At 36.3% G+C, this 25,068-nt stretch overlaps 1 protein-coding gene across 4 annotated transcripts in view; it reads left to right on the top strand.

Moving 5' to 3' along the window:
* The first annotated feature begins 1,062 nt into the window (after positions 1-1,062).
* The window catches only part of enox2 (ecto-NOX disulfide-thiol exchanger 2), a 194,091-nt gene continuing 170,085 nt past the window's right edge, over positions 1,063-25,068 (top strand). For 3 of the 4 annotated variants that reach the window (XM_026281218.1, XM_026281217.1, XM_026281214.1), the window contains exon 1: positions 1,063-1,298. The gene's annotated coding sequence lies outside the window, so the exon portion shown is untranslated. The remainder of the gene's footprint in view (positions 1,299-25,068) is intronic. The other variant, XM_026281216.1, reaches the window with a different exon arrangement.

Below are 25,068 nucleotides of genomic sequence, written 5' to 3'. Positions count from 1 at the left end.
AGTTGGATCACATGAGCTCGATTTAACAGAACAGACATTCTTGCTAGAGAACGAATCCTTCCAGTTTCTTCTTATTTTGTTTTTCAGGGTTAAAGAGTTATTTGATAATAATTGCAATCTAATATGCATTTATGGATAATTACACAAAATCACGGCTGCTCAGCTGACAATAGACTGCATTAGAATACTAATTACATCAATCAAACTCAAAAGTGATTTGTGCAAGGAAGCCTTCATCAACGACAAAAGTGTTTCATTAGGAAAGAGCACACAAAGACAAAACTGATTCAATGCTTGTCTAATTATCATTATTGGGTTGTTCGGAGTAGTTTGAAAGAGTGAGCGAGTGTGTGGATCAACGGCAATAAATCCATACCTTCATGATAAAATGTTGTCTGTTAAAGGAAAAGTTCACTCTAAAATGAATATTTGCTGAAATGCACTCCTCCTCAGGCCATCCAAGATTTTAGTTTCTTCATCAGATTTGGAGAAATGTAGCATTGCATCACTTGCTCAGCAATGAATGCCTAGCAGTGAATGGGTGCCGTCAGAATGAGAGACCAGACAGCTGATGAAAACATCACAATAATTCTCAAGTAATCCATCAACTAACAACAAAGTGTTTTAAGCAAGAAATTTATAATTAAAATGTAACTTTTTCCCCCCAATTGCTTTCTCCAGTGAAAAAATTGGACTGAATCAGGAGAGAAATCTGCAGAGATCAAGCACCGTTCACAAGCCAAAACAGCTCTAAACTAATTTTTGGGTTGATTTTGATGTGAGAGACAACAGAAAATGTATTATTTTATAACTTTTTTTGTTATTTTGAACAAAGTATTTTTAATCCATGATATTTTGATTGTTTTTTTTCAAATGTGGATTTTCTTTCAGTGATCTGTCAATATGCACACACATAATCCTTTAAAATCCCTATAAAGACTCTCAAATATTACCATATTAGTACCATGCCCAAATAAAATGCCTGGTGTAATGATACTTTGTCTGTGTCTATTTGAAACAATGTTGCACCCTAGATGTCGCTGTGTGCTTCCCCACGTGATTAAGCACGTTTCTCCTCCAGATTCCCACAATGCCTCGTGTTTACCTCCGCTCTGACAGCAGAGACACTGCTCGCTGGCTCTTCTAGTCCCCAGCTGGACCCCTGCATGCGCTGGAACACCCCCGTTCACCGGCGAGCCCCGCGCAGCTCAGCGGCCGAGCACCGGAGACTGTCGCCGGCTCGGGAGTGTTAATGTTCTCCGCGGTGGGCTTGGACACTTCCTCGCTCTTCATCTGAGGTGAGCGCTCGTGGAAGTCACACACACACACACACACACACACAGGGAGATCGTTCTCGTGCACTGCGGCACTGAAGCTCAACTTGACGCTTTTCCGTGTGATTTCAAGCGCAACTGTATCGTGTTCCAGAACGCGTCGCACTGCGCTTCTAAACGCTTTAGTTTAACACGTCATGTTTAATAACGCGAATGCAAGGTGTACGGAATCTATTATACTAGTTTTGAGATTAATTCCAGTAATTTGTAAAGCGCCTTAATGTCTCCAGACAGTTTAAAGGCTCTCTTACATGAAAAATTGTCCAGCTACAAAATGCTATTATAGGTGCTACATAATAAACTATGATAAGTTTGAGTTGTTAAGCATTGTTGCAAAAAACAAAGACAAAATATTGCGTAAATGAAATGCCATGTTCATTAACGTTTTAAAAAAAAAAGAACAATAATTATAGAAATTTGTGTAAACTATGGTTATCATGAATGATAACACTAGTGTGTCAAGCTAAACTGTTTTACGCCTTCCTTCTGTTACGTCACAGCAGTCCCCGATGAATCGGGCTTAATGATTCGCGAAACGAATCGTTCATTTGAGTCGGATCTTTTTAAATGAACCCTTCGAGCCGGTTGTAACGGTCTGAACGATTCGTTCCCGAATGATTCATTCAGTGATCGAGACAGGTGTTTGATTCGTGATAAGTTAAGTTAGCTGAAAGATCATCTTATTGCATTTTATTTTATCTTATTTCGGAATATAAATGGTTTAAAAAAAAAAAAAAAAAAAAAAAAAATATATATATATATATATATATATATATATATATATATATATATATATATATATTTAAACGCCCACACTTTTGTGGCCAAGAGTATATGAACTGAACTGGAACCCATGCATTTACAATAAACATCCTTATTGATTGCAGTTGTTAGTGTGTGTGTGTGTGTGTGTGTGTGTGTGTGTGTGTGTGTGTGTGTGTGTGTGTATGGTTTAATAAAGAATTTTCTTATGATTCAGATTTCAAGATTTCATATCAGTGTCCGTTTTTCTTTTCTTTTCTTGATCAGTTTAACCTAAGCTGCAATATTATAACCTAGTATTATAATACTGTATTAAGTATTCGCCTCATATTTGTTAGATTTGCTTTGATTAATTTAGTCTTCGTGCTGGTTGACTGTCAGCAGAGTTATTAGAAAGTAATTATAAATAATTAGTTGAATTGTGTGGTATGACTTGCGACCGTTGAGCACTAAGATATTTGGGTAAATGTTCAGAGTGAAGCGACGTGATGCATTTAAACTGTTGTTAACTATGCTTTATGATCATTTTAATATTCAGGCAGGTGTGCTCTTGGTGGAGCAGTAATTGAATCGCTCCCTGTCTTCTTGTTTTTCTCTGTGCTCTGTAGGTTTCAGTGTTTTTGGGGTGAGGAGCGCGTGAGTGTCGGATCACATCTGTATGATTCACATGTAAAGCACAAGAGAAATGCACAACCACCGGCGGGTATCAGTGCGTGACAGTTATAGGCCTCGTTGTCAATAATATGATTTCTTGTGAATCAAAGTTTGGCTTGTTTAGTCTCCGTGGGAAGCAGAGAGCTAATTCTGATATTGTGCAAACCACAGCTGTTTCTGTTTGAATGCGAGCTCTTTGTTGCAGAGCGTTATCGATCGAAAGCAGTGCGTGTTACGCTTCTGTCATTCTTTCATCCAGTCACTTCTCTCTCTGTCAGAGATGCAAACCTCTTAAATCTTCTCTTAGAGACTTTGAGAAATGCAGGAACAGTGATGAGGACCAGAGCTTTCCTTTCTCACATAGCTACAAAAGTAAATCATTTGTGCATTATGTTCAGAGACTTCTAATGATATACATTAATTTCTGTGTGATTAACAGACTAAAAATTAAGTTGCAATTCATAGAGATGCACCAAAGTGATTTGTTTACTGTTCAGAAGCTGAACACGCACACACACACACACACACGCACACACACACACACACACAAAAGGGCAATAACATTTGTGTAATTAAGCTTGTATGCTGTCAAGGATGTTGTTTTCTGCTGATAAATTCAACCATATTACATTTTGTGACTGATATCTTAAACAAGCACTTTTTGATTATTGATTATTGATCACTGCTGACATGTTTGTCTAGTGTATCCATCCACATCGTGTGCACGAAATGTTGACATTTATTCACACATAATCAATTCTATTTAATCATTAAAAGTCGCCGTTTCTCATTGAAAGAAAAATGAGTTTTCAGTTTTGGCTACAGCTGTGTATTGCAGTACAATGTGTTTCATAATACAGAGGTTATGATGCATTATATTAAGATAATGGAAGAAAATTAGTATATAGCAAAAATGTTATTTAAATATATACATATATAATAGAGAGAGAGAATATGTAAGTAAACTATATATTGTTAAATATTATTATTCTGATGTATTCTATATTATTATGATCAGATGCTTTCCTAACTGCTTATTTTCTTATGGCTGTCATTTTTGTAGTGTGGTTATTTTGTTATTGAGTGGAACGTGTGCAGCATATATATTTTAGGGACCTTTGAAATCAGTTTTATTTTTTTTATTTTTTTCAAATTCCAATTTCCCCCGATTTAAAATTTTCTGCATTATTATTATTTTTAAACATTACTCTGTTTTAATGGTTAAATTCACTTGAATTGATTGAAAAGCATGTTTAATTACCTGAAATCATTATACTCTAATGCAATTTTAAAAGTTGTATTAAATTTAGTAAAATAATGTTGTTTATAGGGGCCTTTTTCATAAATTCTGTTTTTATTAAATTTAACAATTTTCTGTGTGTTCTTAATTTTAATTGTATCTGGTTTAAATTAAATTTAAATAAATATTTAAAAGCATCTGTAATCACCAGAATTCATAAAAACATCTTCTTCATTTACTTCTTTACAATTATAGGGCCCTATTAATTTCCTTTCATTTGTTTTGTCTATATATAAAAAAAGAGTGTACTTTTTTGTAGCCAAATTTAAAGTGCACCATTAATAATTCATGTTCTCCACTGCACATTTATGACAGAGTGAATGAAGTCTGATTTTTGAATCATTCTTTGGAGTCGAATCTTTTAATTGAATCAGACACTTTTCAAAGAACCTGTTTGAGCTTCATGCACTAGTTTTAGTTGTGAACGTCTCACAGCGACGCTTTCGTTTCATTCCAGCGTCTTTCTATCGGTTTTATCATCCCAGCATCTCTCTAGTCCTTCATCCTGTGTTTCACCTGGTCCGAGATACATTTGTGACCTTCCTCAAAGCCACTAAGCCTCTCCTCCTTCTCTTCATCTGAGCTTTATCAGAGCTGTAGAAGGCATTGTGTTCCTCTGATTCTTGTGTTGCACTGTAGTCTGTTCTTGTAGAGCTCAATTTGCTGCTCTTAGCACTCTGTGCAGAGAAGACTTAGATCAAATCCTGGCTTAGATGAAACTCCCGCCTGGTGTTTGACTAAAGGAAGTCGGGGATCAGCGGTGAATGTGTTTACTTCCTTACGCCTGTTTGATGTTCGGCTGTTCCAGAGGAAATTACTGGAGTGTTTAAATGCATCTTTGTGTGTCATTTTATCCCGCCTTATAGCATTCAAAGAGATGTTTAACGGCGAGAGGGTTTGGATACCAGTCACATAAAGGGATTTAATTCACATTTACCAGCTTAGAAGAACTATTAAAGTGTTGCACTCAACATATATGGCTCAATGCAATGTTTATAAGAGCGCCACAGAATCTAGATAAAGATGCATTTCTCATCAGAATGCAGTAAACACACACACACACTCGTGTCTAAGTGGAGGACGTTTGCACAACTCAAAGGTTGGCTCTGTTCAGTCAAGGACCGAGCGTTCGTGAGCGCTCCGGTGACTTCTCTGTCTGTTTTGTTGGTTTATGTTGTATTGCGTTGTCGTTGAGAGATAGTCGGTGTCATTTGAATATTCTTTCAAGCAGAAATGCAATGCACAAAGCTCGCTCCTCTCTCTCTATTTTCTCTCTTTTCTTTCTCGTTTCTCTTTGACATTCCTGTGATAAGGTAATCAACGAACCATGGCTGGTCATTGAGTGGAAGGTGTGTGTGTTTAATACTAAAAGCTTCCTGTCACTGACGAATTCGTTGTAGGAATTTGCTGTTCGTCGTTTCATTGAAGAAGCTCTTACATGGGGAAGCGTTTTTGACATCTTAATTTAACATTTTAAGACAGAATAGACTTGATTTCTGGATGGAATCATTAATGAGCTTTCAAGATATTTTCAAGGCCTTGATAACGGCTTAAAAGCATGCATTTATCAGTTATTTAGATTGCAAAAAATATTTTTGAATTTGTAATTAAAAAATGATTTTATAATGATTTAGTCGTATAATATTAATTATTAGTGCACCCCAAAAGCATTTGAACATTTAAGTCATAGATGCATCTGTTTGTTTTATTTTCATTTATTTTAAAACAAAATGTTGAAGAAAGTTGCATTTGATAAAAATAAAAAAATAAAAAATGACACTGAGCAAAAATGTCAAAGTTTTTATTAATGACCAACAACCATTTAGATCAAATGTGTTTATAAGAGTAAATCACAGTTACAGATCTGAAACTACTGTCCAGTAACACTCTTCTGAAGCTGAATGCACATATGAATGTAGGTATTAACAGAAAATCAAGAAAAGCTAGTCTTAAAACGGCTTGCATGCATAAAAAATAACTTAGAAGCGTCTGAAAATAATCGTCAGATGAAGAGAAGACGTGAACAGTGAGCTGCTGCTGAGCAACAGGAATAAAGCACACATTAAAAAAAGCAATGATATTTCAGTGTTCAGCGCACCTGCTTTACTTCTTCTAACTCATGACAGCCGCAGTGATGAATTTATAAAATCTGATTATTTATTAGGCTTGATCACAGCTCATGCTAATGTTCAGCTTGATTGAGTGTGATGTTGCTCTAATAAGACATAAATAGGACACAATCTCAAGGTGCATTTTTAAAAGTTGAATTTCTTTTAACTTGACAGTGTCTTAAAAATGTGCCCATCCTGCAAGAGATGCTTGAAAAGCAGCAATATCTGGTCAAATACGTCTGTCTGATGCATGTACAAGAAAGAAAGAAAGAAAAAGGCAGTGCAAGACAACTTGTTCTCGGTGATCCAACTTCCAGAACGCAAATGTGATATTGACTTCATATAACAATAAAAAAAAAAAAGCCAAGGTTAACATTGAGTTACATTTCAGACACAATGTTGTCTTTTGCTTTTGGCTTCACCAGTGAAAATGGTTCTGAACAAATCCAGAGAACAACATTTGTGCACTTTTTTTATTTTTTATTTTTTTGGCAAACCAATGTAATATTGTTTTTGATTTGGGGGTGAAATATAACCTGGAAATTGCCCATTGCTGGTTCTGCTGCTCAAGACATGAATGAAAAACACAAATGTCCTTTGGCATATTGAAATGTTGTAGAGTAGATTTTACATTAAAACGACAATGTATGATCTTTTTTAGTGCTGCAGTGTAAATGTCAGTCAGGCGACAGGGAACATTAATGAAAGCAGAAGTTTTACCGAGATGACACTTGTGCAAATATCTCTAAGACGAGACATTTATGACTCTAGCAGTCCTCTGATTCATTAAACTCAACGAATCCACGGACATTGAGCTGCTACTCTGCTCGTTCTGGCCTGATCCTGGATTGACCTTCTTTTGATTGCTGGACTGAAATTGTAGGCCTCACAAATGTTGTTTTCGTCAAGACTCATTCTGTTCATGCATTCGTGTTTTCAAGTGGGGGTTCGTAATTGCGATGGAAAACATTGAAACATTACGGTTTGCTCCGGACTGTTGAAGATTTCCGCTGCTGGTCTGATTAAATTATGCATATGTACACATGTATAATCAAGACTACTTTAACAAATCAACTGAGCTGTGCAGTGCTGCATTTTTAAGGATTTATTCCAGCTTTGAGAGAAACTAGATATTACGCATTTTTAAAGTGATACTGGAAGTGGCCTAGTTTCTTTTTTTTCTTCACATTTGTCTGCCGGTTCAAGTGCAAATCTATAAGAAGACTTTGCGGAAATGTTGAAAAGATAACTGTGAAATATTGACAAGATCAGGTGCCTGCAGAAGGAAGTGCTGTTCCCTGATGAAAGCTGAAACCCAAGTAATGGTCTGATCCTGTGATCTTGCATTGTTACTGCTTGGATAGACTTCATCTCCAATTCTAAAGTATAGCTGAGTAAATTTCAACATAAGTGTTTGACTTGATAATTTTTCTTGTGAAATAAATACATGAATGAAGAAATAGCTAAAATATTAAGCATCATGGGTGCATATTTACTGAGTAATACTCTATTTGTAGAGTTCAGTCAGTTTTCATCTGAGATTTGGAGCCAAATTATAGGATGGCTAGAATGACTTAAGAAATGATGGCAGCAGGATTGTTTTAGTTATTTTACATAGAGATTGGTAGGTCTATAAGTGAAATCTCTTGACTGTAGCAATCTGTTGAAATATATGGCAATGGTGACCATTAAAAAATGGTAAAAAGCTCCAAAGTTTGCATGTCTTAATAAAATTTCCTTCTGGCATCTTTATTATATATGGTTCAATCCCCAATGCACCTCTCTGTTCTGATTGTTGGATAATAACCATATGCTAATTTCAAAACCAAAAAGTTTCATGTTGTATACAGCTTATACATTGTTTTACAAGGGGAATGTCTGAGGAATAAATAATGTTGAAACTAGAAATGTATCTGGAACCATATAAGGGCTTTTCTCCCATTTTTGAATGGTCACCATTGGCATGTGATGCCACAAAGATTGCTAAACTCCCGAGATTTTTCTAGTAGACCTACCAATTTCTGTGTAAATATAATTTAACAATGCTGCCATCTTTCTGAAGTGATTTTTAGCATCCTGTAATTTGAATCTCTGTTGAAAACTGTCATTTCAGCCTTCTACAAAATAAAGGGTTACCTTAGTAAAGATACATGCATTACATTTTAATATTTTGGCTTTCATCTCTATGCATGTTTATCTTTCTTCTGATATTAGACCTGGGACGATTCTGAAATTTGGTCGATTTGACACAATGACCCTACTGTCTAAGAGGATCGTGACGGTTCAATAATACGCAACTTATTTCGAATCGAATCCATTTACAAAATTTGATAAAGCACAAAACAGTTACTTTTTTGTAGCATAATGGGTAAACTGATAACATTTGTTATTTTTCTAAAAAATAAAATTCCTAATTATTAATCATGATTATTTTAGGAATGTCATTTTTACATTTCATCAGAAATACTACATTTTCAGATAACCACAAGTCAAGAGAATGTGTCAGATTGCATACCTCATCGAGTTTTGTGATGTATTAGTCATCTTATGAATTAACACACTCTTTATTTTTTATTTTATGAGAACTGGTACAACAAGAATCTTCTTTCAAAAGCTAAGCCACTGAAAATCCTATGATTAACTCCAAGAATTCCAAATGATGTTCTCGTTTTTAGAGAGAGATGTTCTAATTGGAGGTTTTCTCCAATTCTCCAAACTCTTGACATTTGGCAACTCCAATTATAAAAGCCTGTGTAGCCAATGCAAAATAATGCCAAAGTCACAAGAAAATGATTTTTTTATATTTTTAAATAAATAACCAGCAGGCAAATGTGCTTAATTGGCAGAGCAGAAATCATAATCACTTTTGAAATACGAATTCTAAGAAACATTTTTGCTTTAAATGTACCGTTCGCACTAACTCACATTAGTATGTACGACAAGATGGCTCTCATGAATGCGTTGGCCAAGCATTTGCATTTGTATGCTTGCACAGAGTGTTCCTGGCCTTAGTTTGAGAGTACGACTGTCCAAGCAGACCAAAAAAATCTGATAAGTGGGTGGAATAATGTGATGAGGGTCCTTACTGCAGACTTGGACACATTTCATGTGGGCACGTTGAACAAATGTGGTTGGTTGACTTTAAGGAGGATTTCCCCCGCAGACCTGTCCTCTTTTTAAAGCTGCATTTTCCTCCCATGATGGTTTCGACGTCACTTCCATTACATCCAGTGAGTGTCAGAGCCGAGGCATTTCAGACGTCTTCATCTCATCCATATGAAAGCAGTGCCATGAGAGGGTTTCTGCACTAGTTTGAGACGTGCACTATTTTGAATAATATAAACTGTTGATCTTTTAAGTGCTGTTGGAGGTAGACCTGCATGGCTCAGCCAAAGTGGGGTTTTTAATAATAATAATAAAAAATCAGTTGTCTCTGGATAAAACTATATTGATATGCATTTGGATTGTACAAATGTTCTGTCTCAGAACATTTTGTGTTCATCCTTTAATTTAAATTGTAAAATGTTAAGTCCGTTTTAAATTCCAGCAGGCAACGATCTGGAATTTAAAAACGGAATATTTTACCCAAAAATGAAAATTTAATCCCCTTCAGACCTTCCAAGATGTAGATGAGTTTGTTTCTTCACCAGATTTGGAGAAATGTAGCATTGCATCACTTGCTCAGCGATGGATGCTGTGCAGTGAATGGGTGCCGTCAAAATGAGAGTCCAAACAGCTGATAAAAAAAATCAACAGCACTCCAGTCCATCAGCTAACATCTGGAGAAGCCAAAATCTTTGTGTTTGTTTGAATATGTAGTAATTACGTTTATTTTTTTAAGTTGCTTATAGCTAAAATAGATTTTAGATTCTAAATTTGCTTCTTACAAACACACAGATTTTGGCTTTTCAAGATGTTAATTGAAACTTGTGGATTATTGTGATGTTTTTATCTTCTCACTGGACTCCCATTCTGACGGCACCCATTCGATTAGTGGGCAAGTGATGGAATGCTACATTTCTCCAGATCTGATGAAGAAACAAACAAATCTACATCTTGTAAAGCCTGAGGACCGTAAGATCAAATTAATTCATGTTTGGGTGAACTATTCCTTTAAGTCAGATAACTTATTAAAATAATAGCATGTCTCTTCTCAACAAGCTGCTTGATTAAAGATATTATTCATGTTTGTGCAAGATGAGTAACATGCCAACAATTGAATCATGTTCGAGGTTGTTCAGATCCCGAACACTTGGAAGCAGTGCTACAGTAACAGTGAAGCTTACCGTAATGAATGTTACCGTTGGATCTTATAATAGAACAATCACAGTTCCCAAGTTAAGTGTTTTAGTTATATTTAGCACATTTATTTCCTCATTCTCAGACAGTTTTTCCTGGGTTTTAGTGCTTGGGGGTGGTGTTGAGTTACTGTGATATTGCTTTTTTCTGCTTTCTGTTTTGCTGAAGTGCCTGACAGGAGAAAACATCACACCCTGACCTCAGTGGAACCGGTTATGAAAGCCTTGGGCCACACATGCTGTCCTTTCCAAACGCCATTATAATGTTTGAAACAATAGCTCCATTTAGCAGACATTTGTTTTCTGTCTCGGCTGGTGTTTTATTGGTTCATCTTGTAGAAGGGCCAGTCGTGTCTCTCATCACTAAAGATTGTTGACCCTCAAGGGCAGTCAGAAAATAAGAGGGATGTAGATGTGAATGTCAGTGTCAGCGATCAATAGGGGGCTGTTTGGTAGTCTTCATCTGCTCATCAGAACAGGCTTGGCCTTTGATAAACCTACTCTTTGTATTCATGTTCATTTAATATAGTTTTTATACGATTTTCAAGAAAAGTTCCAATTGAATGACTGTAGTAAATGACAACCGCAAAGTAAATAGTACTGTTAGAACTTTTTACGTTTTTACCATTCTCCAAATATTCTGAATTAATGTATAATGTCAAATAGTTATTTACTCATTCTCAGGCCATCCAAGATTTATAGTGTTTCTTCATCAGATTCGGAGAACTGTAGCATTGCATCAGTGTCTCATCAATGGATGCTCTGCAGTGAATGGGTGCCGTCAGAATGAGAGTCCAAACAGCTGATAAAAACATCACAATAATCCACACCACTCCAGTCCAGCAGTTAACAGTGTTTGTAAGAAACAAAATGAATTCAGACATTTCAACTTTAAACAGTCACTTTTAGCCTAATAAAGAGTCTGTAATCTAAAATAAAACTTTCTCCAGTTAAAAAAAATCTTTTTTTATCATGGAAAGGACTTGTATTTTAGTCGGAAACACTCACAAACATGTCTCTTTTCATCTTCTCCAGATGTTAACTGATGGACTGGAGTGTTGTGGATTATTGTGATGTTTTTATCAGCTCTCATTCTGACGGCACCCATTCACTGCAGAGCATCCATTGCTGAGACACTGATGCAATGCTACATTTCTCCATTTCTCTGTTTTGATGTAGTAACACACTCATCTATATCTCAAATGGCCAGAGGATGAGTCAAATTTCAGCAGGTTTTCAGTATTGGGTGAACTATTCCTTGAAGTGTGTTGACAAAAATAAAGTCCTTCATTCAAACCGCTATGTATAATTTTGTTCAGATCCCTGACCCTTGGTACGAGCAAAACCCTTGCGAAAGCAACGCTTGCTTTAGCCAGCACTAATGCTGATATTTTTTATAGGAGCCACGTTCAGTGTTTGGACACTGCAGCTCATCAACACAAATATAGGCTGTGCTTTTTAATCAGCGATCTCTTTTCCCTGAAGGGTTGTACTTGAGAGCCTGATAATTTATGCGTTATAGTCATTCAGCCGCGATAATCCGTATCAGGGTCTCAGAGAATCACCTCCTGTCGTCTCAAGCGAGAGCTCCATGCTCTAATTGGCCTCCCACTGTCTATTGCAGAGGCGTTGTGATTGAGCAACAGAGCGATGGCTATCCCACTGGTCTTTAAGCCACGGCTCCTGGAAACACGAGCGGTCAGGTACCACCATTATATTCACTTCACGAAATTCATTAGAGTTCATCCTCGGACGAAATTGAATCGTGCAATTGATCTCGCAGTCATTCGGACATCTATCTAAAGTTTTATAAGTCACAAAGTTCATGCATTTTAAAATGAAGGTCATGACAGTCAAAATGTTTTTTTTTTTCACAGTGCAATTTCACATAGTGGAAATAATAAGCTTTGTTTGCATGACATGGCAATCTGCATAAATCTCTTCAACAATGCATGCGTCTTTGCATACAGTCGTGCTGATTTGTTTGCATTGGCACTGTGTGCAGATAAAGACGTTTATCCTGCATTGTGCTTCAATCGCTCGCTCTCGTTCAGCATCTGTGTACCGCTCTGCTTTCAGATCCTCTTAAACTTGAACACTGGTACACTTTTTTTCTTTTGCGTGAAATCATGGGAATGAAGAAAGTGACTGTTGTCGATCCCTAGAGAGATATAAATATAGCAACATTAAAAGACTCATTCTTTCAAACCCTGAAGGAGAAGTTCACACAGATACACAGATGCGACGTGTGGGTGCCTTTGCTATTTTTAACAATCTGATTCGAATCACAGACCTATATCTTTCTGACTAACTTGAGTTGTTTGACATACTTCAGGTCAGGATGTGGGTTATCCAGATCGATTGATGCTATTTTTATTTTCTATTATTTTAACAATCATCATTAAAGATAATTCATGCTCAAAGAATTCATGCTGTGAAATCAGATATTGCATTCATGTGGAAATGGTACTTTTAAAATCTTTTAGCAGGCTCCTCCCCCTGGTGGGCGATGTAAAGTGTCATATTACAAAAATGTACAAAAGAAAATGTATAATCTTGACAAAATCTATATCATTGGTTTTAATATTCCATATTTGGCAGTTATTGGTGATAGAAGTAATATTGTGACGGAAATGTATAAATCTGGGACAGGAAAATGCATTAAAAAAGGTTATTTTTTTTGATGTGGTGCCTTAAAAAAATTCATAAATACCTTAATTGTTTTGATATAAACTTCAAATTTGGAATATTACTCATTTAGATGTACAGCTTTGGTTTTATAGCAATTTTTATAAAATAAGTATATATATTGAAAGGTTAATTTAAGCCTCTTTAACATTTTTTTATACTTTATTTTTTTCTTCTGTTTTGCATTTGCGAATTAAACGACGTGGCGTTGGACGGGAAAATGCAAACGGCGGCGAACTGAAACTTAAACACAAATTGGCGCAAATGCATTTGCTAATTGCGAACAGCGGCGGACTGAAACTAGCAAACACACACACCTTGCGTCACATTGTGCCGTGTGTATGATCGGGCCCTGTATCTTTATTTATCATGCACTTTTTTTTGAGTAACAACTCTGCAGATTATTTTCATATAAGGATAGCTACGTTATTAACCGCAAAATATATATTTTTCAGAAACCCGTATGACCTGCTCTTTAAATGACGACAGATTTTAGACTATTATGCACAGACTAAAACACAAAAGTCTTTTACGTTCACAGAAATCTCAGATCCATAAAGCTGATTTAGGCTCGCCTCTCGGTTATTTTATTGTATGGCATTATTTCACTAGATTGCTTCTCTTATTGGAAGTATGATCACAGAAACGTAGCTTTTGGGAGTATAAGAACCTTAAACAGTCTTACCAACCCCAGTGTCTTGAGATAAAGAGATTCCAGATCAGCAATGTTTTATTTAAAAGATACGTCAGATGAAAGAGCTCAAGCTCTGTGGGCTTCCGTCAGTATTCAGACAGGTGCCTTTATTATTGTGTTTTTTGTTTTAAAACAAAGTTTGATGATGAGTTGAAAATGAGCGTGTTTTATTTTTCTGTTCTGTAATTAATATATCCATTGTAACTTTTTTTTTTTTGATCTTGAAAGCTGTATCAATCTAAAACAGTGTATCATCGCACTATCAAATAAGTTTTGTTAGGTTTAAAGCACAGCGGCATCAGTCCGCAGAGTTCATTTGAGTTCGAAAATTGAATTACCAGCCTGCTCCTAACATGATCGAGGGTCTGTCCGAACTCCCCCACCCATAAACAACACATATTTCTCATGGACAGTAAATCAATGTGAATATTAGTCACTGAGGGATCCAGACCATTATTTTGGTGATGAATTCTGAATGCAGTGACATGAAGCAACTATGATGACAAACGCCTGGTTTTCTCTCTCGGGCTGCTCTTTTTTTACGCTCTCATCACGTGACGTGGATCGAAAAACAAAAGTACTAACAGAACTATCATAATCTTTCAGCTAAGCTTTTAAAGCTCCGTGCTCTTTAAAAACACCTGGAAAACCCAGAACAGCTGGCTTCATTTACACATTCAGAGGACTTTTATCAGCCCAGTGCTCTTGCAGAGTGTGAATTTCTTTCTTTGTGCCACCATCTTTTAGTATCGGATAGGTCTTCTCCATACAATGGTAGATTGCTGTGATCACAGCTATTAAGCTGGCAAAAGAAAATCCACGAAGCATTGTGATTCGGTGGTGATCTTCCCCTTCAGTGAGCTGTTAACACAAGAACTCCTGCAACATTGAATCAGTGAGTTCATGAGAATCAGTTCAGTTCATGAAGCAATAATTTCAGTCTGATTTGTGAACCAGTATAATAAAAATATAGAGAGCCTTTATTTCCATTTAACTTTTTCCAAATAATTTTTTACCCACTTTAATTGTTCTGGATTATTATCGTTGCTGGTCTCTGTTTTAATGGTTGAATTAAATGTGTATATGCTATCAAAAAAGCATGTCTAATTAATTGAAATCATGAAATCATGAAGTTAACAGCAATTTATGAAAATGTATGACGAAAAATGGCCCTATGAAATGCATTTTATTTTCTTCTAAAATTCTGTTTATTTTTCATGAAATTCTGTGTTTTCTCGTTAAAAATTTTTTTTCTGGATTTCGGTGGTTTCAATTAATTTCATTTTTTTTTTTTTTTTACTGTAATAGGGTCCTATAACATGTTAGTTTTTGTCCTCCAGAAATGTTGTTTTATTTCATTTAATTTTCTTGTAATCAAGTGATTGCATAACATTAATAAAAAAAAAAAAAATATATATATATATATATATATATATATATATATATAACAAAGTGCTGCACAACAGAGGTTTATTCTTAAAATTAAGAAAATTTGATTTTTCCTTAAAAATAAACTTTCAACTTTACAATATTTTTGTCACAATGTCTTCAAGTTAAACCAAACTTTTATTTTGACGTGTAATATGAAATGAAGAAGTTTTTCTCAAATGAAATGCTTGTGAAGTAACTCTCAGAGAAGATCTAGAGATGTTCATGTATTTATGTCCTCGTTTAGTGGAACAGAAGACACTGAAAATATTGCTAGCTTCGTGCACGCTTCAGTAGGTGAATTATGCATCTGCGTCATTCATTCATTCAAAGAGAGACACTGAACATGCAGAATTCATATTTAAATAGTATTTTTTTATTCATTCAAAATTCGATTCATTCTGCATTATACAGTAAAATATATTTTTATGACTGGACTCCATGATTCCATGAAATAATAGGGTGCTAAATATAGCAGCATTTGGTTTGGAACAACATGACGATGAGTTAATAGTGACGCAATATACTAGCTGAATTGGTATTTTTAAGTAACACATTGGTTTATACTGATCTGAAGTGCCCCGTATGTTTATATGTTCTAGTATGCCACTTATCAAGCGCGTGCAACTAAACTTTATCTATTAGTGGCATCAAGACAGAGCCTCTTTTCATCCTCCAAATGTTTTATTTTATTTTCTCTTTTTACAAGACAACATTTCGATGTTCACTCTTCAACTCATGATGGAAGAAACAGGTCAGTTTGGTGAAAAATAGTGCTAATATATCCACAGACTCTTTTTACTAATGCCAACTCCGTCCGTTTGACACGTTGTAAATGTATTCACCCCTCACCCATATGTGAGGATTTATTGGATTTCGGTATTTTCATTTGTGATGCATGTGTGGTCATCCGTAATAGCCCCGTACGGCTGGTGCTCTTGTCTCCGAGGGGCCAACTAATAGCGGCTGGGATCAGAGCTGAGGGACGGGGGATTGCAGTGATTTAGAGACGTCTCATTTTGCTCTGCTCTCCACAATGACTCTCTAAACTTTGTGGGATTAAATGGCTTGGGTTAAAAGCCCTGAAAAAGTAATTTAGCTGTTTTCCACAGGCCGTATGCTCAAGGGTCAGGAAGAATGTTCTTGTCAGACCATTTTTATTATGGCAGCAGTTTCCTGTATTATTCAAACTTGGCCTGTGCACATTGCAGGAGATTGTATTTAAAATCTATACAGTGCCAGTGAACTAAACAAACAGCCATGGCATTAAAACCGCCTGCCTAATATAGTGTAGATCCCCCTCGTTCTGCCAAACCTGCTCTGAAGCATTAAAGATGGGGTCCAGCAAGTTCTGCACGGATTGGATTTGATCTCTTAGATGCTCAGTCGGATTGAGATCTGGGCAGTTTTGGAGGCCAAGGCAACACCTTGAACTCTCTCATGTGTTTAAACCATTCCTGAACAGTGTTTGTATGGTTGCAGGTGCATTATCCTGAGGAACGAGGCCACTGCCTTCAGGGAATACTAGTGACATGAAGGTTGTACATGGTCTTTAGGTTGGTGGTGCATATCAAAGTACCATCCACATGAATGCAGGATCCAAAGTTTCCCAACAGAACATTGACCAGGTCAAAGCCTTTTTCCCATAATGCATCTGTTGCCATCTCTTCCACTGGTAAACAATGCAAATGCACAAAAGCATGATTTATTAAACCAGTCAACCTTCTTCTCCTGCTTCATGGTCCAGGGGCTGGATTCACAAAACATTTTGAAGAAAAAAAAAATTTGTTAGAATTTTCTTGTTATACTCTTAAAAATAAAAGTGTCTAAATGGCTCCATAAAGAACCATTCTGTTTCACACAAGGTTATTTTGAACCCCTTAAAAATAAGTGAGATCATACTAAATGCATGTTATATTTTATTAGTACTGTGCTGAGTAAGATATTTTACATAAAAGATGTTTACATAAAGTCCACAAGACAAAAAAAATAATGAAATTATTAAAATAACCCCATTCAAAAGTTTGTGAACCCTTGGTTCTTAGTACTGTGTTCTGTTACCTGAAGATCCTCGACTGTCTTTCTGTTTTGTGATGGTTGTGCATGAGTCCCTTGTTTGTTCTGAACAGTTAAACTGAGCAGCATTCTTCAGAAAAATCTTTAAGCTCCTACAGATTCTTCAGTTTTCCAGCATCTTTGCAAATTTGAACCCTTTCCAGCAGTGACTGTATGATTTTGAGATACATCTTTTCACACTGAGGACATTTTAGGGACTCAAACACAACTATTAAAAAAGATTCAAACGTTCACTGATTCTCCAGAAGGAAACAAGATGCATTAAGAGCTGGGGGGTGAAAACTTGAGAAGAAGTTTCAAATATTTTTTGACCGGGCTGTTGCTACACAGTCTCATTTATAGCCAACTGTGATGCACTGTGTTCTGACCCCTTCCAATCTTGAGCAGCATTACGTTTTCCAGCAGACTGGACTACAGTAGCTCATCTGTTCTCCCCACGTGCATCAGTGACCCTTGGGGCACCCGTGACCCTTCATCACTTCTGTTAGGTACTAACCAATGCATATTGGAAACACCCCACAGCCTGCCGTTTTGGAGATGCTTTAACCGATGCACTTGCCCTTTATTCCTGCTTCCAACACATTGAAATCAAGAATGCCTCATATATCCCAACCTTTAACACCAATGCAATTGTAACCAGTCAGTGGTTTTGATGCTGTGGTTGATTAGTGTATATATGCATATGCATTATATATTCAGCATATAAACATACATTTTCATTGATTATACAGTAGAAAAAACCTCAGTCACAATAATCATCATACTTGGATGTCTCTGGAAAACATGCAGATTTGAATGCATTGACATATTGAACTTATGTTCCATCTGCGTTACATTAAATGTGCTGTTGACTCTCCAGTCTATTATTGAATGTGTAGTTTATATATGTTACAGTATGCAAACGGTTAACTCCAGCGGATGTAGTAACCTATTTAAACTGCTATTAATCAGGATGGCAGAAACACTAAAGGTAAATTGAAGTGCTGAAGCCTGTTCCTTGTAAATCAACACACAGTAATCAATGTTTAACCTTTAGGTTTGATCCGTGACATAAATTTACAGTGATTATATAGTAGCTTGACAGGCGAAATTAGCTGCTCCTCTAAGATCTCACCTTGGCATTGTCTCATTACACTAGTGTCAACCTGATATTAATGTGAATATAATTGGGACCTTTGCTAGATGCACTTGGGTTGTAACCCATCAACGCTGAAATGTGTCATATACTCTCCAGGCCCAATCAATTTTGATTAACAGGCTTGCATAAAAATGAAAATCCTAGAGCCTCTTTAAAACGCACTCAGAAACCATGAGCATGGCCATTATTGCCTTTCTCATTATTTTGGCTGCAATAAATAAATGGCGTATGTGTTAGCAGGCTATAGAACCCCATTACATAACAGCCTTCGGTGCTAATTAATTAGCATGAACATGGGAGAATTTGTTTGTCAGGGCACAATGGATGCATGGGTTTTTTCGCTCCTGGGTCACATATGCATAACTTTGGGATTAATTTGCTCTAGTGCTTGTTTTCAAAGAGCGGTGTCTTTTTTTTGCCTCTGGCTGATTATGAAGTGTCCATATAAAACACACCAGCGCTGAAGCTCCAGGAAGTTCATGGCAGAGAAACGTGAGGGAAGCGCATGAAAGACGAGTGTAATATCCCAGCAGACTCTGAGCCCCGAGAATAAATTGTGAATAATTTTTCCTGAAACCGAGCTTGTTCAGCAGGCAGCCTAAAACTCATTTCAAATCTTCGTTTATAAGTGCCTAGCTTACACATTTCACAAGTTTCTTTTACGAAATTGCATTTCCGCCATCGCAGTTCAAGTGATTGGGCTTGTAATTGTGACGTCTGTGCACTCACACACTCTCCGAGAAGCTTTCCTCTCCAATTTGTTTGATCTAATAGCTGATGTTTTTGCTGTGTAGTATTCAGAAGTTGATTTATTTATTGAAATCTTAACCATTCTTTAACTGATGTATTTTTAATTACGCAAAAATGACGGGGAAATAAACATGTCAGACAGCTGTGTTCATATGCTAATATGGGACATTTTTAACTTAATTAAGTGCACTTAACACAGAAATCTGTTGTTGCAAGCTTGCAATTTTTCTGAATATGAATAAAAACTTTGTGCTAATGGTGTATTGGTATTTAAAATATTTCTTTAAACATGTATTAAGCCCAAAAATGTATTCTAAATAGGATTCCCTATTCTCTCTTGAAAAAACAAACAAACATAAATTTTAATCAAATCGGAATTATTAATGTGTCTGTGAGTTTTAATTCTCTTTTTAATGATAGGATGACATAACCTTGCTATCGGGGAAAGTTTTAGCTTGAAATGGCATAAATATCTTATTTTTATTCCTTTATCTTGAGATCAAGAAATGCAACTTTTTATCATTTAACATCCAACATACTTTATCTAATAGACTGTTGTAATGTAATAGAATGCAACATTTTTAGAAGGCTACATGTTTTAATTCAGGTAGTATACAGATTAAAGGGGGGGTGAAATGCTCGTTTTCACTCAATATCCTGTTAATCTTGAGTACCTATAGAGTAGTACTGCATCCTTCATAACTCCATAAAGTCTTTAGTTTTATTATATTCATAAGAGAAAGATAGTCTGTACCGATTTTTCCCGGAAAAACATGAGCGGCTGGAGGCGTGACGTGTGGGCGGAGCTAAAGAATCACGAGAGCCAGTAGGCTTTTGCGTTGAGAGCGTTTGGAAGCTGTGACACAGATCCAGAGGCTGAAATTTAACAAGAGCAGCATCAGCAAACGACGTCTCTATGTGGTATGTACTGAAACTGTATATATTTGCTTAGCGGTTTTGGAAAATGACTAAGTTCCACTTTGTCGTCTTTTTTTTTTTTTTTTTAAGCTGTACATGTGGAAAGTGCAGTTTGATAACAACATTGCTTGTTGTTTACTTGATGTACTTACGTGCCGATAGCTAAGTTAACAATAGAGGTGGGAATCTTAAGGCACTTAACGATTCGATCCGATTCCGATTCTGGGAGGAACGATCCGATTCCCAAAACGATTCTTAATTAATTATCCTGCTGTGCAAAAAATACTCTAAACTTTTTATTTTAACCAAAATTGGAGTTACTATGCTTTTTATATAGTTAGAATATCTGTTTGACAGTATTGCCAAATTAAAAATGATTATCAATATTTATTTTTCAATACTTTTAATTTATTAACAAAGTTATTTTCAGGATTAACAAACTCTGAATGAATGGTAAGACATACAATTGCAATGAACAATCATTAAGAATAAACAGTTCTCAATTTGTATGACAGGGAAAATTAGGGATTCTAAGATGTGATCTTTACACTCACTGTAGAGTGCGGGGACAGCCGTCTCACTAAAATAACGACGTGAGGGCAAAGTGTATCGTGGCTCAAGTACCTGTAACATCGTGCGAAATCCCTGGTTTTCCACAACGGAGTACGGGCGCAGATCTTTGGCAATAAAACCCACCACTGATCGGGTAATTCGTTTTGCCTTTTCAGAATTCGGTGGAAGCTTTGCTACTTGATCCAGGGTCCTTTGAATGTAACCGGGAGTGTTCGTGATTGGAAGAGTGGAAGTGGAACTGCGTAATATGTTTCTTCATGTTAGTCGTGTTGCCGAAATATTTGAATTTGGTGCTACAGACTTTGCACACAGTATGGCTTTTATCAACGACACCTTCGGTGTCTTCAGAAAATCCAAAATGTTGCCACACATCCGATTTTAAATGAGATGGTGCAGGTCGTAGTTTGTCCATTTTATCTTAAACGAAGCTAATTCACCAGCATATGAACGGTCGTCCATCACCGTCTTTTTTGTTTGGTCAAGTGAGTCTTGACAGCGCTCGCATTTGAATTGAACACAGAATCGATTCTGAATTTTTGAGAATCGATTCTGGATCGTTAGATAACGAATCGCCATGCATCGATGCATCAAGCTTTTCTCCCACCACTAGTTAACAACACAGAGATATTTGAAGCAGTTTTACTCACCGCCTGCGGTTCCAACACACGATCGTGACCCTTTTCGTTGGGACTGCATTATCCTTAAGAAATAAACAATGTGCGAATCCGTCGTCAAACTGGGCCTTGTTTGTAAAACAAGCATCTTCGAAATGCAGGGAACAAACACAAACACTTGCACAACTCCGTTGATGCTCTGTAAAAATAAACTCCATCCACTGGTCCCTTAATGCTGTTTTTTTTTTTGGTAATCTGTGCAGGGTTGTCTTGCCCCGGCAACCAAAAACACACTTCTTTTGTGACATTTCGTGACGCTTTCGCTCTGATCAGTGAAGTCTGTTGTGCTCTCAGTGCTCTGCTATACGGGAGCGCGCTCTTCCGGCAGAAGTGCCTCAGGACCCATATAAGGAAATTCCGCTCCATCTAACGTCACACAGAGCCATACTCGAAAAAAACTTTCCGAAACTTGTGACAAACTGGAAGGAGTATTTTTGGAACAGAAATACTCCTTCAAACGTACAACTTAATTTTTGAAACTTTGTCCATGTTTAGCATGGGAATCCAACTCTTTAACAGTGTAAAAAACTCAGTATGCATGAAATAGCATTTCACCCCCCCCCTTTATTGTTTAATTTTTACGAACTGACTGAGTTCAACTGCATCCTTTAATATCTACATTTTAACTTCAGTACAGGATTAAATGCAGTGTTACATTTAGGAAGCTTGTTTGCACACTAAATGAAAGAAAGGCAATTACAACATTTTATCTTACAATTCTGACTTTTTCTGAACTTTTCTCAGAATTCCAAATCAAAGAGTCAGATATGTGAGTGAAAAGTATTTTTTCCCTCAAAATGTAACTTCATCACTCTCAATTAAGAGTTTATCTCACAATTCTGAGGAAGACATTTTAAGTGCGAGATGTAAACTTGCAACAGTGAGGAAATAAGTCACCTTTGTTGCGCTATTTTGACGTTATAACATGCATTTGCAACTTTGTATGAAATGACCTTCCATAGTAATGTGACCTTTGGTTCAGGTGGAAAAAATTAAAGTCTAGTTGTCCTATATAATAGAATGGAACTACTCATATCTGCATTTGCTGTTTTAAAATATCCAAATAGTTGTGAAGCGATAGTAAATTGCTTCTTGCTGCATAATTCATTTGTAATGTTGAATAGTGTGTGGGCTTTTCAGGAAGCCCCTGTCCTCTAGTTCAGTTTTTTCCTTCAGCACGCCTATGCAGAGTATTACAATACACAGAATAATTACTCCTGCTGCCAACAGATATACCTTCACCACAAACACACTTAGATTAACCCACTATATCCAGTCGGGATGGTGTGAAGCTGTGAACACGACTTTTTTACTTTGCTCTGCTTTTAAAAAGGCTCTTTTGTGGTGGGTTTGTGTTATAATGAAGCCAGGACATTCATGTTAGTGTTGTAGCCAATTGGAGTTAAAGAATAAAATCCTGTGTCAGGCATGCAAATTGCTGATTAAAACCACATTATAAGGAAATGCAAAGAGACATCAATTATCTACGGTATTAAATATAGCCATTATTAATGTTCCTCAGAAAGGGTCACAGATGCTGCACATATTAGCCCTAATGTCTATTAAAGTTTGGATGGATTGCTCATTTGCGTTATGTCGTAAATTAGAAGCATATTAAAGTAGCATTCTTACGATCCAAATAAATTCATCACTCATCTGTTGCTAATCGATGCACTGTGTCGCACAATCCCTCATTCTGACCGCTTTTCATTGCTGTATGTGTCACGCTTTCTGGCAGCTCATTTATAGAGAAGTTGTCAATGACAAGTAATGCTACTTTTTGTTATTAACACAAAAAATGTTTCTGCCGAACAGAACAAGCAGTTTAATTGCATGCTTTTAGTGTTTACCAGCCTCCAGTTTCCTCTCCGGCTAAAAATAAATTGTTCTAAGAATTATTCAAGAAAGTTGGCTGTTGAAAAACCTCAAGACTTAATACCTGAAGCACTACAGAAGTTGGAATTTCTTTTAGAAACCATTCCCCTAGTGGACGATGAAATGCTTGGAAAAACTTTCCCTGCCAATATTTACAGTCCAGAATATCAGAGAGATTTGCATAGCAATGTGTTAAACTGCACAGCAAAACCCTGGCAGCCAACCAAATACCACATCCCTGGCACACACTGTGTTTTCCCCACATTTGCAAGTTTCAGGCTTTATATTTAGCACATGTAAGGTCACCCGAGGTGTCTTGGTGATGTCTTTGTGCCGCTCTCAGTGCTGGGTAATGTAATAAAATGTAAGCATTTGTAATAAGATTACAGTCAGGTCCATATATATTTGGAAACTGACACAATTTTCATCCTTTTGGCTCTGTATGCCACCAGAAAAGAATTAAAATGAAACCATCAAGATTAAACTGAAGTGCAGACTTTAAGATTCAATTCAAGTTGTTGTACCCCATTTTTTATGTAATATTTTTGTGCATATTAAAGAACTATAATTCCTTAACCTTTCCTCTAATTGTGATGAGAATAGAATACCCTTAAATTAAAGCTCAGAGCATTGAAAATGTTTTGGTAAACAGCTAAAAAAAATAAAAAATAAAATGGTGTCTGTGTCCAAGTATATATACTGTATATAACATTGCAAACCGCTTGTAATCACACTACATTTACTTGACATACAGTATTATCCACACAATAATACCATTATTATGATTATAAATTATTGAGAATTTATTCTTTTTAATTATTACTAATTTGTGTGTTTCTTTAAGTGTTTCCTTAGTATTTCAATATTGCATCATCTGATAAAACCATAATAGCATAGAAAATTGCTTGTTTGGAGTGTATAATATTGAATGGAATATATTTTTTCTCTTTGTATTTTTAAATCAATATGGTACAAGATTATAAAGATTTAAATCAATGTGATAAACAAGTTAGTTCAAAAGTAATCTAAAAGTAGTGTGAACATATGACCTAAAGTGTGTAATGTAATGGAATATGTTACTAAATACAGTTTCTGTCATGTAATTTGCAATCGATAATGGATTATAATTTGTAAGTAATCGACGCAGCACTGGCCGCTCGGCTTTAATCAATAATCGACTGGCTCCATCAGCCCCAGATGTTTGGTCCGTTTGAATTAGACAGTGTTTGAGGGGTTTTTCATAGCAGTCAGCGTCCAAGAGTATTACAATTAAAGTTGTCAGTCAGGAGCCAAACAGCTTTGTTTACTGAGATTAACATTAGGCCCATGTCTGAGCCCGCATTAGAACAACCATTCTGAAACTCTGTCTGTGCTTGTGGGTGTCACAGAGGCTTAAAAGGCATTAAGCAGGGTATCAGAGAGAAACCAACCTGACAAGTGCCAAAGTGTAAGGTATTAGTAACATGCTCTGTATAGTTCTCTCTTTCACACAAGCAGACAACTTGCATGCTTCAAACAGCTGTTCTTATGACTCACATTGACATGCAGTGTTTGACAGGAGAACGACCGATGTGTGCTTCCACAACATGCTCCTTCATTTGGCCAAGAGAGCATACTTTTTTTTGAAGAAGAAGAATGGAAAGAAATAATATTTCAAAAAGTAACCGTATTTACAATAAGTCAAATTCAACATACCATACAGTTGTGCATAGTTAAAATAACTAAATAAACTGAAAGTATTTAAAAAGCATATATATTGTTTTAATCATCCATCTAGAAATCCAGAAATCTATCC

Source organism: Carassius auratus, chromosome 14, assembly GCF_003368295.1.
Source record: "Carassius auratus strain Wakin chromosome 14, ASM336829v1, whole genome shotgun sequence".
Classification (NCBI taxonomy): domain Eukaryota; kingdom Metazoa; phylum Chordata; class Actinopteri; order Cypriniformes; family Cyprinidae; genus Carassius; species Carassius auratus.
This window is presented reverse-complemented; position numbering and strand designations above follow the sequence as displayed.